This window comes from Hylobates moloch, unplaced genomic scaffold (genome assembly GCF_009828535.3).
Source record: "Hylobates moloch isolate HMO894 unplaced genomic scaffold, HMol_V3 SCAFFOLD_2, whole genome shotgun sequence".
Lineage (NCBI taxonomy): Eukaryota > Metazoa > Chordata > Mammalia > Primates > Hylobatidae > Hylobates > Hylobates moloch.
Window position 1 is genome coordinate 67,531,607 of NW_026652277.1, and position 12,716 is coordinate 67,544,322.

Below are 12,716 nucleotides of genomic sequence, written 5' to 3' on the forward strand. Positions count from 1 at the left end.
TAATTATTAATATTCCTTATTGGGGAAAGAATTCAGCGATATTTCTCTTACGTGTTTTTGGTAATAAGAGAAATATGGCTCTGTCCTGTCTGGCTCCCAGGCAGTCAGGCCCAATGGTTTTCTCCCTTGTTCCCTGAACATCGCTGTTATCCTGTTCTTTTTTCAAGGTGCCCAGATTTCATATTGTTCAAACACACATGCTCTACAAACAATTTGCGCAGTTAACACAATCATCACAGGGTCCTGAGGCAGCATACATCCTCAGTTTATGAAGATGATGGGATTAAGAGATTAAAGTAAAGACAGGCATAGGAAATTATGAGAGTATTGATTGGGGAAGTGATAAATGTCCATGAAACCTTCACAATTTATGTTCAGAGACTGCAGTAAAGACAGGCATAAGAAATTATAAAAGTATTAATTTGGAGAACTAACAAATGTCTATGAAATGTTCACAATTTATGTTCTTCTATCATGGCTTCATCAGGTCCCTCTGTTCGGGGTCCCTGACTTCCAGCAACAAGTATCTTCTTTCCTCCACACTTCCCCGAGAAAAAGAGAAAACCGTTTCTTCCTTCCGCTTGTCACTGGACAAGCTGCCATGCTCACCTTCCCTCATGCCTCCTGGAAGTAGAGTCTCAGTCCTCAGCCTTGCCATAGCATGGCCCTGGGGAGCACAGCCTATCTGACATGTGGCCAGCTCCTCCGTCATAATGGAAATGTGCTGGGATTATAGGGCCCAGCAAAACTCTGACAGCCACAGAGGACTTGTTCATGCCAGTGTATGTCTAGTCATTTTTCTTAGCAGTTTCTTCTCAGAAGTATTCAGATATTCCAGAGCTAAGAAAAGGATCACAAAATTCTCCTTAACTTAGTAAAATTATAGGATTCAGGCCATTGTTGTATACATGTTTGAAATCAGAAGTTGAAATAAACATTATTTAACCAAAGTAGCCCAAAATGCTTGTCAACTCACTCATCTTTACTGAGCAGTGTGCTCAGGGGTATAGAGGAGGTGTGTGTGTGTGTGTGTGTGTGTGTGTGTGTGTGTGTGTGTGTGTGTGTGGTGTGTGTGTGTGTGTGTGTGTGTGTGTGTGTGTGTGTGTGTGTGTGAAATATATGGTACCAAAGAAAAGAAAAGATGTTTGAAAGAAATAATGAAGGCTGTTTCCCAAAGTGCATTCACAGAAACCCTAGTCTCACTGGTTGTTGAGAAAGACAAGTTTCCATGGCCAAACGAGGCATCTGAGGCTGAAATTCCAAACAAGTTTAGGAAGCCCTGCATATTCTCTGCTCTTTTGGAGAGCAAATGTGATAACAGCATATTAAAGACTCTGAAAGCTCCCATAGTAAACAAACAGATTTAACTTTATTTTGCCTGGATTCTCAAAAATGTACTGGTACCAACCCATAGGGCACATTCTGATAAATCCCAGAGTAAGACATTTATGATGCTTAAAAGGGACTATCATAGCACATTTCTGTTCCTCACTCAGAAGCATATCCTAGAAATCCAATGCAGAGGAATTGGATGCTTTTATTATTGTAGGTTTAGAAACGAAAATGTAGGAATTGCATCCTTATGACAAATGGAAAATGAATCAGATTTGCTTGACTTGCCTAGTGATTTTTAATTTTTAGAATCTTCTATATAAACTAGTAATTATGATGATGCAGCCATCAAATGGTATGTAATTATACCCTGGAAATAATGGATAATGAGCACTTTTTTAAATGAAAAAAAAAAAAAACCTAAAGTAATTATTGGATGATGAAAATAAATTAATTCAATTCAGTACTTAAAAAATGAAAATTACTGTGATCCCTGAAGCAGTATAGATGCATATATAAGTTCTTTCTTAAGGAAAATTACAACAGAAAAATGCTGAAATGTTAAGAAAATGTGGCAAACACTGCCTTTTTTCCTATAAATTCAGTCTTACAGCTTAAGATGGCAAATTTCTAGAGAGGCTGGTAAGCAGATGTTTCATAGCTAGTAGAAGATGGGATCAGGATTTGAGGCAAGTCCTCTTGTCTCTGGGGCCCACATATTTAACCCTTAACTAGAGCTGCAGTGAGGAAAAATAAATTGATAGTAACCTTTCTTCCCTCCTGTCCCCTTCTTCCCACTGCCCAACCACCCATCAAAAGTAAATTTTGTGTCGTAAAAGTCTAAAATGCCATCTTAAATACTACAGTGTTGGAGAACACTTTGCTAAACTATACTTCTACATGGCAGTTGTTCTGGAATATTTCCCATTAGCATTGCAGACTTGCTCTGTTTCACTACATTGTTAAAATTGCTTCCGTCTTTTAGGCCCCATCTGTGTACCACAAAAACATTCACATCGGCAGTTGTTATTTATCAAGAAAATAGCTGCTACTGATGACCATGTACTGAATCCAGTTGATTCTGTGGAGACAAACTGCTAATACTGCCCCAGCATCGTAAACTGATCATAAAATAGTTTATCTAGTGGTTGCTAATAGACATATGCTCAGGTTTTCATAATGGTCATGCAACATAGGATTGTAAAGCTTTGAGAACTTGCTTTTTTGACATGAGAGATCTTATATTTGAGATTATCAATTGGGGAATCAAATAAGAGTATAACTCCTTCCCTAGTTTATAAAATTTTATTTCCTATTAATGTCACTTAAGTTTTGCTGCCTGAATGTAGGATGGGCTAAAATGTAATTTCTGAGTCTTTTCATGAAGTCAGTGCTAGAAAATTGATCAAGTGCCACAGTCAATAATAAAATAACCATTAAATACACTTTTAAATTTATTTAAGATTTTTTTTTTTTTTTTGAGACAGAGTCTCGCACTGTCGCTCAAGCTGGATTGCAGTGGCACGATCTCGGCTCACTACAACTTCTGCCTCCCGGGTTCAAGCAATTCTCCTGCCTCAGCCTCCCAAGTAGCTGGGATCATAGGCACCCACCACCAAGCCCAGCTAAGTTTTTTTGTATTGTTAGTAGAGATGGTGTTTCACGATGTTGGCCAGGCTGGTCTCAAACTCCTGACCTTGTGATCTGCCCGCCTCAGCCCCCCAAAGTGCTGGGATTACAGGCATGAGCCACCGCGCCTGGCCAATTTATTTAAGATTTAAAGATATTTCTGGTGGAAAGTGCATTACTAATTTTGGAAATGAGGAAAGGGAAATTATTTTTCATAAATGAGATGTCACCATACACTAATAAGACTTTGGAGCAGACTTTTAACTATAGCATCTGTGTTCTGAGTCCTCCCTTGAAGGGAAATTGGTGTTTGTAGGACTCAGAACCTCTTTTTTTCTTACAGTAAGAAGGATTGGTTGTTGGGTGGATAATCCAGTTAGGCTTTACTGTTCTTTTACCTTCCTGATAATAACTAAGGCATTGCTGAAACAGTGTTCCCATGTGATTATAAGTGCACTGTCTGACACTTGGACTTTGTTCCATTTTCCAGGGTGATGCGTGTGTACTTGTGTCAAGTTATTGCCCATATTAAGTGTGGCACAGAATGATAAGGTACCTTTTTGATAAACAGTCTTCAAGTAGGCTAGCTCTATAAATGGGCCACCTGAAGGAGGCCATTCTCTGCTGCCAAAGCCCTCCCAGTTCTCAGAACTAAGGCTTCCAAATGATGGCACCTTCTCCCAGCCTTTGTCTCATCCTTGTGTGTATTCAGCTCCTTCCAGGGCCTGTTCACTTTCTGTTTCCCCCAACAATGTGACCAGTGCAGCAAATAATTTATATAGTAGATGCCACCATTCACAACAGTGAGGTGACACAGAGGACCTCATCAACCCTCTTAGCTGACATGCAGAGATTACCTGTTGGTTAAATAGATGAGTAACCTGTTTAGAAAACTATAATTTAATATCTTTATTTAGAGTTAACTCAAATTAAAGCTCAACTGAACATTATCAAATTCCCCTGACTTTATGGCAGTGATGCACTTCTTTTCTAATCAATAAATTCTGACATAATCTACAAATCTCTGCTTACCTCAAAAGCTAAATCTGTAGACTCAGGCTGGGATAATGATGTCATAATTGATATTCTTATAATGTTGCTATTGTATTTTGGAATATTTCTGATTAGAAATTTTGGGGTTATAGTCAAGGAGCAGTGTTGGGCAAAAAAAGAAGCAACTGTAAAAAAAATTATTTTTAAAAAGATAGAAATTTGGGGGTTTGACATTTAGTGGGGAAAAGGCAACTGATATAAAAGGAAAAAATAATTTTACCTTGGAAATAAGTGGAATGTAATATAAATAGCCATTTGACCACTTACTGTGATGCTGCCAAACTAGAAATCAGGCATTGTTTATATATTTTCAGCCATGGACAGTCGTAGAGAAAGTCTTCAATTAATACAGCAGTCATTGCCAAAGATCAGTTATAGAATAGTGCAATAATGATACCTGTGGTGCCTTACAGAATGTTTTTACATTTAAATTTTTAAAAACCAACCTTTGTAAGGACATTCTTTTAACACATGCCTAATGCTCTTGGATGATCTTCAAAAACTACTGATTATAGTTCTTAAATATTATTCATTGGAGATTTTACTGATAAGAACCTAAAGTAGGTGTCATGAAAATCACCGGCCTATGTTCACTTTTGAATAAATAACCAATGAAAAGATACAAACATTCTGAAATCAAACCCTCCATTTTTTTAAACCATTTTTAAGTGATATCTCAATTGTATTACATGATGTGTTAGGCCGTTCTTGCATTGTTATAAAGAAATTCCTGAAACTGGGTAATTTATAAAGAAAAGAGGTGGCCAGGCACAGTGGCTCATGCCTGTAATCCCAGCACTTCGGGAGGCTGAAGTGGGCAGATTAATTGAGGTCAGGAGTTGGAGATCGGCCTGGCCAACACAGTGATACCCCGTCTCTACTAAAAATATAAAAATTAGCTGGGGGTGGTGGCGCACACCTGTAATCCCAGCTACTCAGGAGGCTGAGGCATGAGAATTGCTTGAACCCAGGAGGTGGAGGTTAAAGTGAGCCAAGATCGTGCCATTGCACTCCAACCTGGGCGACAGAGTGAGACCCTGTTGCAAAGTAAAAAAAAAAAAAAAAATTTAATTGGTCCACAGTTCTACAGACTGTACAGGAAGCATGGTGCCAGCATCTGTTTGCCTTCTGGGGAGGCTTCAGGGAGCTCTGCAGGGTGAAAGGCAGAGCAGGAGCGGGCATGACACATGGCAAAAGCAGGAGCAAGGTTAGGGGGAGGTGCCACACATTTTTTTTTTTTGAGACAGAGTCTCACTCTGTCACCCAGGCTGGAGTACAGTGGCATGATCTCTGCTCACTACAACCTTCGCCTCCCAGGTTTGAGTGATTCTCCTGCCTCAGTCTCCTGAGTAGCTGGGACTACAGGCACACGCCACCACACCTGGCTAATTTTGTAAGTTCCGCACTTTTAAGCAACCAGATCTCACCATAACTCATTCAATATCACGAGGACAGCACCAGGCCATGAGGGATCCACCCCTATGATCCAGCCACCTCCCACCAAGCCCCACTTCCAACACTGGGGATTACAATTCAACATGAGATCTAGAGGGAACAACAGCCAAACTATATCACACACTTTCCTGTCTTTCAAATAATACACAGTAAAAATAATTTAACTCTTTTTTGTACCTAGCACAATGCCTGTGTATAGCAGGAATCTGATATGTTTTAAATATCCTTTCCTTTAAATGTGATCTGACACGATGTCGTTTCAGGGGATCACTGATGTTGGAGGCTCTGTTTGCACCTGTACTAATGCTCCCAGATGATTGCCTTTTTGTAACTGGTTATTATTCTGTCTGCATCCCCAGCACCTTATGCCGCTGCTTAGGATGAAATAGTTTGAACCGCTTCTTCTCTTCAAATTTTCTTTTTCTTTTTTTTTTATTTTTTAGAGATGGGGTCTCATATTGCCCAGGGTGGTCTTGAACTCCTGGGCTCAAATGGTCCTCCCACCTCAGCCTCCCGAGTAACTGAGATTACAGGCGTGAGCCACCACATCTGGCAGCACTTCAGATTTTCTGTGACATCTCAGTAAGGCCAGAATTGAAGATCACAGAGGAAATGAGATGTCTGGCTTGTTTCCTCACTGACCTCATTTGTGTGCCTGGATTCCTCTATGGATCTGGCCAGCAGAGCTCTGTGGCCTCTGATAGTCAGCTGGGTGGAAGGTGGGGGAGTTGTATCTGTGCATTTTGTGCAGGTGTTTTTTGGTTCTCATTGTGAGCCTCTATCTTTACTTCTCTCTCAAAACTTCTTACTCCCTGTTCAAAGATATGTTTCCTGTGATGTAGGCATGCTATTTGATCTCTTCATGTCTCAGGTTCCTCATCTGTGAAATGGGCATGTTAATAGTGTCAATGTAATAGGATTGTTCTGAGGATTAACTGAGTTAATATTTATAAGGTTCTTAGAGCTGTCGTACATAGTAAGGGTTAAAACATGTTTTTAGGCCAGGCCCAGTGGTTCACGCCTGTAATCCCAGCACTTTGGGAGGCTGAGGCCGATGGATCATTCGAGGTCAGGAGTTTAAAACCAGCCTGGCCAACATGGTGAAACACCGTCTCTACTAAAAACACATACACACACACACACACAAAGTTAGCCAGGCATGGTGGCAGGCGCCTGTGATCCCAGCTACTCAGGAGGCTGAGACAGGAGAATCACTTGAACCTGGGAGGCAGAGGTTGCAGGGAGCCAAGATTGTGCCATTGCACTCCGGCTTGGGCGATAAGAGTGAAACTCCATCTCAAAAAAAAAAAAAAAAAGTTTTTAAAAATAGTTGTCAGACCACTGGAAAAGTGGTTCTTTAAGCTTCTTAAAGAAAAAGGAAAGATCCAGGAAGATGCTGCTTCTGGTAGAGGGTGACTTACACTTTCTTTTCCAAGGAAAGAGTGGAATAACATGAAGGAATTTGTATCCAAAGGAGGAGGACTGAAAGGTATTACCTAAAATACCTCTAAAAAATGTTGGCAGCAAGCCTAGTTCCTGACTAATGAAGTAATATATGGGAAGATGTTCATAGCAACTCCTTTGGGGCTCTTCATAGTGGATTTTAAAAGGAGACAAGGGAAATAAACTGGAAATATATGGGGATAGAGGGAATTAGGGGGCAAAGCTTATGCCAAGAGTTGGCAGTTATCTTCTGTATCTAATAAAGGCCAAAACAGAATGATCCTCAAACTGGAGATATGTATAGATAGAGATAAAAATATTAAAACAAAACAAAACAAACAATCTGACTTAAGTGTTTTTCTCAGCCTCTTCTGTGGGGAAGGGCATTTGGCTATCTGCTTTGTTAAAGAAAGCAGGCACTGCCTTATTGCATGTGCAAAGAGGTGCTGTGCTGGCCACCATGAAGCTTGAAATCTTTTCTTTTTCTTTTTTATTTTATTTATTTATTTATTTTTTTGAGACAGGGTCTCACGCTATTGCTCAGATTGGAGTGCAGTGGTGTGATCACAGCTCACTGCAGCCTCAACTTCCCAGGCTCAATCAGTCTTCCAGCCTCAGCTTCCTACGTAGCCAAGACTAAAGGCGTGCACCACCAACCCGACTAATTTTCTTATATTTTGTAGAGATGGGATCTCACTGTGTTGCCCAGGGTGGTCTCAAACTCCTGGGCTCAAATGCTCCTCCCACCTCAGCCTCCCAAAGTGTTGGCATTACAGGCATGAGCCACCATGCCCTGGCCACTTGGAACCTCTTCTGGTTCTCCCCAGATGTTTCTTGGGAGCCTGGAGGACAGAAGATTCACCATGCCTTTGGCTCGTGCTCTGCCTCACTGTGCATGGATCGCATTGGGGCTGGCTCCGACATTCCTGGCACAGGGCTTGGTCGCTCATTCGGGCTGATGGCCGCCCTTTGCCCCCTGTCTCCTTTGGCCGGAGGCAGCTGGGTTATAATTTGCTCTCTAGGCTTGGAAGTGCAGCCCTGCCACACTGCAGCATGTGTTTATTTTACAATCCACAGACAAGAAGAAGGGAGGCAAATTCCAGCCTTTTAAGAAGTTGTTTGGCAAAAGGAAAAAGAAAGACCCTTCGTTGTTCCGGGCTCAGTCGTTGGGGAAGAAGAGTCACTCTCACCAGAGTGTCAGCAATGGGACCTTCTCTTCGGATGAGGAGACCCTGGAAGACAATCTAAGGTAATAACTTGCACTTTCTTTTCAGATCTTTGGTGGAGTCCCGTGGGGGGGAATGGGATCCCAAAGGAAGTAGGTGCTGTTTTTGGTTCCAGGAGACAAGAACAGAATCCCAAATGGGGCAGGGTGTTGGGATCACTCCTGTAATCCCAACACTTTGGGAGGCCGAGGCAGGCAGATCACTTGAGTCAGGAGTTCGAGGCCAGCCTAGGCAACATGGGGAAACCCCCGTTTCTACTAAAAAAGGTACAAAAAAATTAGCCAGGTGTGGTGGTGTGCACCTGTAATCCCAGCTACTGAGGAGGTTGAGGCACAAGAATCACTTGAACCCGGGAGGTGGAGGTTGCAGTGAGCTGAGATCATGCCACTGCACTCCAGCCTGGGTGACAGAGTGAGACTCTGCTTCAAAAAAGTAAACTTGGTGTATTCTGCATGGAGAAGTCACCTTGGGGATTACAAAGATCTGACCTCTTTTCTGGGACGAGAGATTGGCATTCATTCGAGGCAACATTTCACTAGCTTGGCTCACCAGGGTTCCTCAGATTGAAGAAGACTGTGTTTCCTTATGCCGTTGCTTTACAAAGAGAAAGGGTGTCACAGGCTAGACTTTACACCCTTGTTGAGGATGCAGGTTGCTCAGGCACAGGTGGCCACCCTTCATACCCCTGGCCATCTCTAGCAACTGCTGGAGCCTGTCTATGATGGAGCTTTTGCTTGCCTGCCTGCCTGCCTGCCTGCCTGCCTTCCTTCCTTCCTTCCTTCCTTCCTTCCTTCCTTCCTTCCTTCCTTCCTTCCTTCCTCCATTTCCTCCTTCCCTCCCTCCTTTCTTCCCTCTCCCTCCCCCACTTCTCCCTTTCTTCCCTTCCTTCCTTCCTTCTTTCCTTCCCCGCCTCTTAGAACACAGGCACTAAATCTGGGTGTGACAGTGTCGGGAACTCAGAAAAGTAGGGTCAGGGAGTACTTTCTCACCTGAGTGCTTGGAATTGAAGTCAGAATCAGAGCTGGTTAAACTCTGATATTGACAGCTTAGAAACCAGCTCCTCTGAGAAACCTTTTCCGACAACCCCGTCTGATTTATTTGCCCTTGCCTGTGTTCTTCCAGCATCGTGTGCCTGGTTTCAGCAGAGAACTTGTCACTTTCTGTGGAAATTATTGATTTGCTTGTCTGTCTTCACTCAACTGTCAGTTTCATGAAGTCAGGGACTAGGTTTCATTCAGCCTTATATTACATGCTCAAAAAAATGTTTTCCATGAATGCCTGACACTGCATAAGCTAAGCGGACGGAATAGATGGTACCATCTGTGATAGTCTCACTGTGCTTCAAGGACAGAGACAAAAATATCCTCTGTGGTGTGTGTCAGTAAGTAAATTCTAATGAACACTGCTGTTGTGTCCAAATTACAAAACCCCCAGACCAGTGGTCCACATTAAGTTTTACAGCAAATATTCAGCAACAGCATTTGTTAGTCCTGATACCGACTCTTTTCCTTGACAGCCCTGTGTTTATTTTCTGTTGTCTTTCCTCTGTAGGGTAAGAAAATGATTTAATTTGACACAGGGAAAGATGTAACTGGGAGGAGAGCACAGCTAGTGCTAACTCACTCAGCTGTTGGAACGTTGTCCCAGTGGATAGTCAAGGAGTGTGCAGTTTGAATCCGTTTTGATTTTACTTCAGGTTTTCAATTGTAAAATAAGAGTGTGAACTTCTTGGCCTCACCGTATCAGGATGAGGAACAGATAGTAAAATGAGAGTAAGTGGCAGTTTAATACAAAATGAGGTCAAGTCTGGAAAGTTCTCCCTTAGAGGAACAGTTCTATGGAAACACAAGCCATCCTTTTTGTAGTATAGTAGGTATAGCATAGTTCTGCCAAGTCTGATTTCATATTGAGCCCTGGAGGTTCTCTTCCCATTGAAGTCTTATATTCTGTTAACTTCTTGGGGTTTTCCTTAAGGTTGCAGGTTTTACAAAGCCTTGGGAAATTCCACTTTGGGTCAAATAGCTACATTTCTAATAATGTCACCTGTCCTCATTATTGACTCTTGTCCACAAACCTGCATTTATGAGATGCGTATACTATATTTTAATTAAACACTTCTTTTTCTAATGAACTCATCTCATAAGTAAGGATATAAAAGGATAAGCTTTGGACTATTAATTTTTAAAATGTCACTTTAAATATTTAAAAAATTAGTGGGTATATACCCAGAGGAGTATAAATCATTTTACCGTAAAGCCACACGCATGCAAATGTTCACTGCAGCACTGTTCACAATAGCAAAGACATGGAGTCAACCTAAATACCCATCAGTGACAGACTGGATAAAGAAATGTAGTGCATATGCACCATGGGATACTTTGCAGCCACAAAAAAGAACAAGGGCCGGGCGCGGTGGCTTACGCTTGTAATCCCAGCACTTTGGGCGGCCGAGGAGGGCGGATCACGAGGTCAGGAGATCGAGACCACGGTGAAACCCCGTCTCTACTAAAAAATATAAAAAATTAGCCGGGCGTGGTGGCGGGCGCCTGTAGTCCCAGCTACTCGGAGAGGCTGAGGCAGGAGAATGGCGTGAACCCGGGAGGCGGAGCTTGCAGTGAGCCGAGATCGTGCCACTGCACTCCAGCCTGGGCAACAGAGCGAGACTCCGTCTCAAAAAAAAAAAAAAAAAAAAAAAAAAGAACAAGGTCATGTCTTTTGCAGGAATGTGGATGGAGCTGGAGGCTATTATTATTAGCAAACTAATGCAGGAACAGAAAACCAAATACTGCATGTTCTCATTTATAAGTGGGAGCTAAATGATGAGAACACATGAACACAAAGAAGGGAACAACAGACACTGGAATCTACTTGAGTGTGGAGGGTGACGGGAGGGAGAGGAGCAGAAAAGATAATTTACTGGGCTTAATACCTGGATGATGAAATAATCTGTACAGCAAACCCATGTGACGTGAGTTTACCTACATAACCAACCTTCGCGTGTACCCCTGAACATAAAATAAAAGTTAAAAAAAAAATTAGGATAGAAACACAGCAAGGTGTGGCAGCAAGTGCCTTTAATCCCAGCTGCTGGGGAGGCTGAGGCGGGAAGGTCATTTGAGCCAGGAGTTCGAGGCTATAGTGCGCTATGATCATGTCTATGAATAGCTACTGCACTCTGGCCTGGACAACATAGAAAAAAAAAGTTAGAAACACAGGAAAATAGAAGTAATTAAAAAATACATATTTCTCTTTTCTAGGGAATTGACAATTGCAAAGTAATTTCAAAGTATTTACAAATTAAATACTACATATGTTGATTATGGTATAACTGAGCTTCTAATTATTTGCCTTATTTACAGATGGAGAAAATGAAAAATGTTGTTTTCAGAAATTCTTATTTTTAGTTCATGGTTCAATTAACAGACTGTTACTTTACATTGCGTAATGATTCAAAAAATTTTCTGTACATTTTATTTGCTATCTCCAAAATGGACAGTTCTCACAAAAGCACAAAACTCAAAGCTCCATTAACATGATTTTGGGTAGAGGTTACAAGAAGGTAGATTTCAGCCCAATGTGAGGGAGAATTTCCTAATTAGAACTGCCTAAAAATGGGAGGCTTGGCATGTGCCCACAAAGGTTGAGGCCAGTGAAGGTGGGATTTCTGCACTGGGTGGGAATTTAAGGGAGCTGAACTTTAACATCCTGTCAAACTCCCAAGAATGTGAAATTCTAGAAATGTTTCCATGACCAAGAATAGCTCCTTATTGATCTGCTCCTTCTGCCTGAAAATTTCCATTTCCTTTGGGTTTTTAAAGCATTCTTTTCTTTCTCTAGGTTAGAAGCCTTTATCTCTCCTAGGCTGCTGCTTTTAAATTATACATTCCTTGGGAAAAGCAAAGCAATAAAACATGATCCGTTTTTAAGAATCTAATGTGATTTCTTTTCTTAATTAAACACAACTAATATTATGTTCCCAAAGGCGTGTTAAAACAGTTGTTAAATTTTAAAAGAGGGAGAGGGTCATCTTGGTAAACAGGTTTGGGGAATTCTGAACAAAAACAAATTAAGTAGGATTCTTTATGTGGGGCTCGACAGAAGTTTTACTATGCGAATGTGTCCTGTGAATCCCTAGGAAGAAGGATGTAGTATGCGATATTTCAATGTTCCTTTGACCATAGACCCTTTTTTCACTGAGACTATCCAATGGCATGTATTTTTTTTTATTATTATACTTTAGGTTTTAGGGTACATGTGCACAATGTGCAGGTTTGTTACATATGTATCCATGTGCCATGTTGGTTTGCTGCACCCATTAACTCGTCATTTAACATTAGGTATATCTCCTAATGCTGTCCCTCCCCACTCCCCCCACCCCACAACAGGCCCCGGAGTGTGATGTTCCCCTTCCTGTGTCCATGTGTTCTCATTGTTCAATTCTCACCTATGAGTGAGAACATGCGGTGTTTGGTTTTTTGTCCTTGTGATAGTTTACTGAGAATGATGGTTTCCAGTTTCATCCATGTCCCTGCAAAGGACATGAACTCATCATTTTTTATGGCTGCATAGTATTCCATG

General features: G+C 41.6%; 1 protein-coding gene across 3 annotated transcripts in view; it reads left to right on the forward strand.

The window, feature by feature from the left end:
- CRACD (capping protein inhibiting regulator of actin dynamics) overlaps window positions 1-12,716 on the forward strand; it is a 297,196-nt gene that overhangs the window by 223,447 nt on the left and 61,033 nt on the right. For all 3 annotated transcript variants that reach the window (XM_032151460.2, XM_058434434.1, XM_058434429.1), the window contains one exon: window positions 7,990-8,161. The gene's annotated coding sequence lies outside the window, so the exon portion shown is untranslated. The remainder of the gene's footprint in view (window positions 1-7,989; window positions 8,162-12,716) is intronic.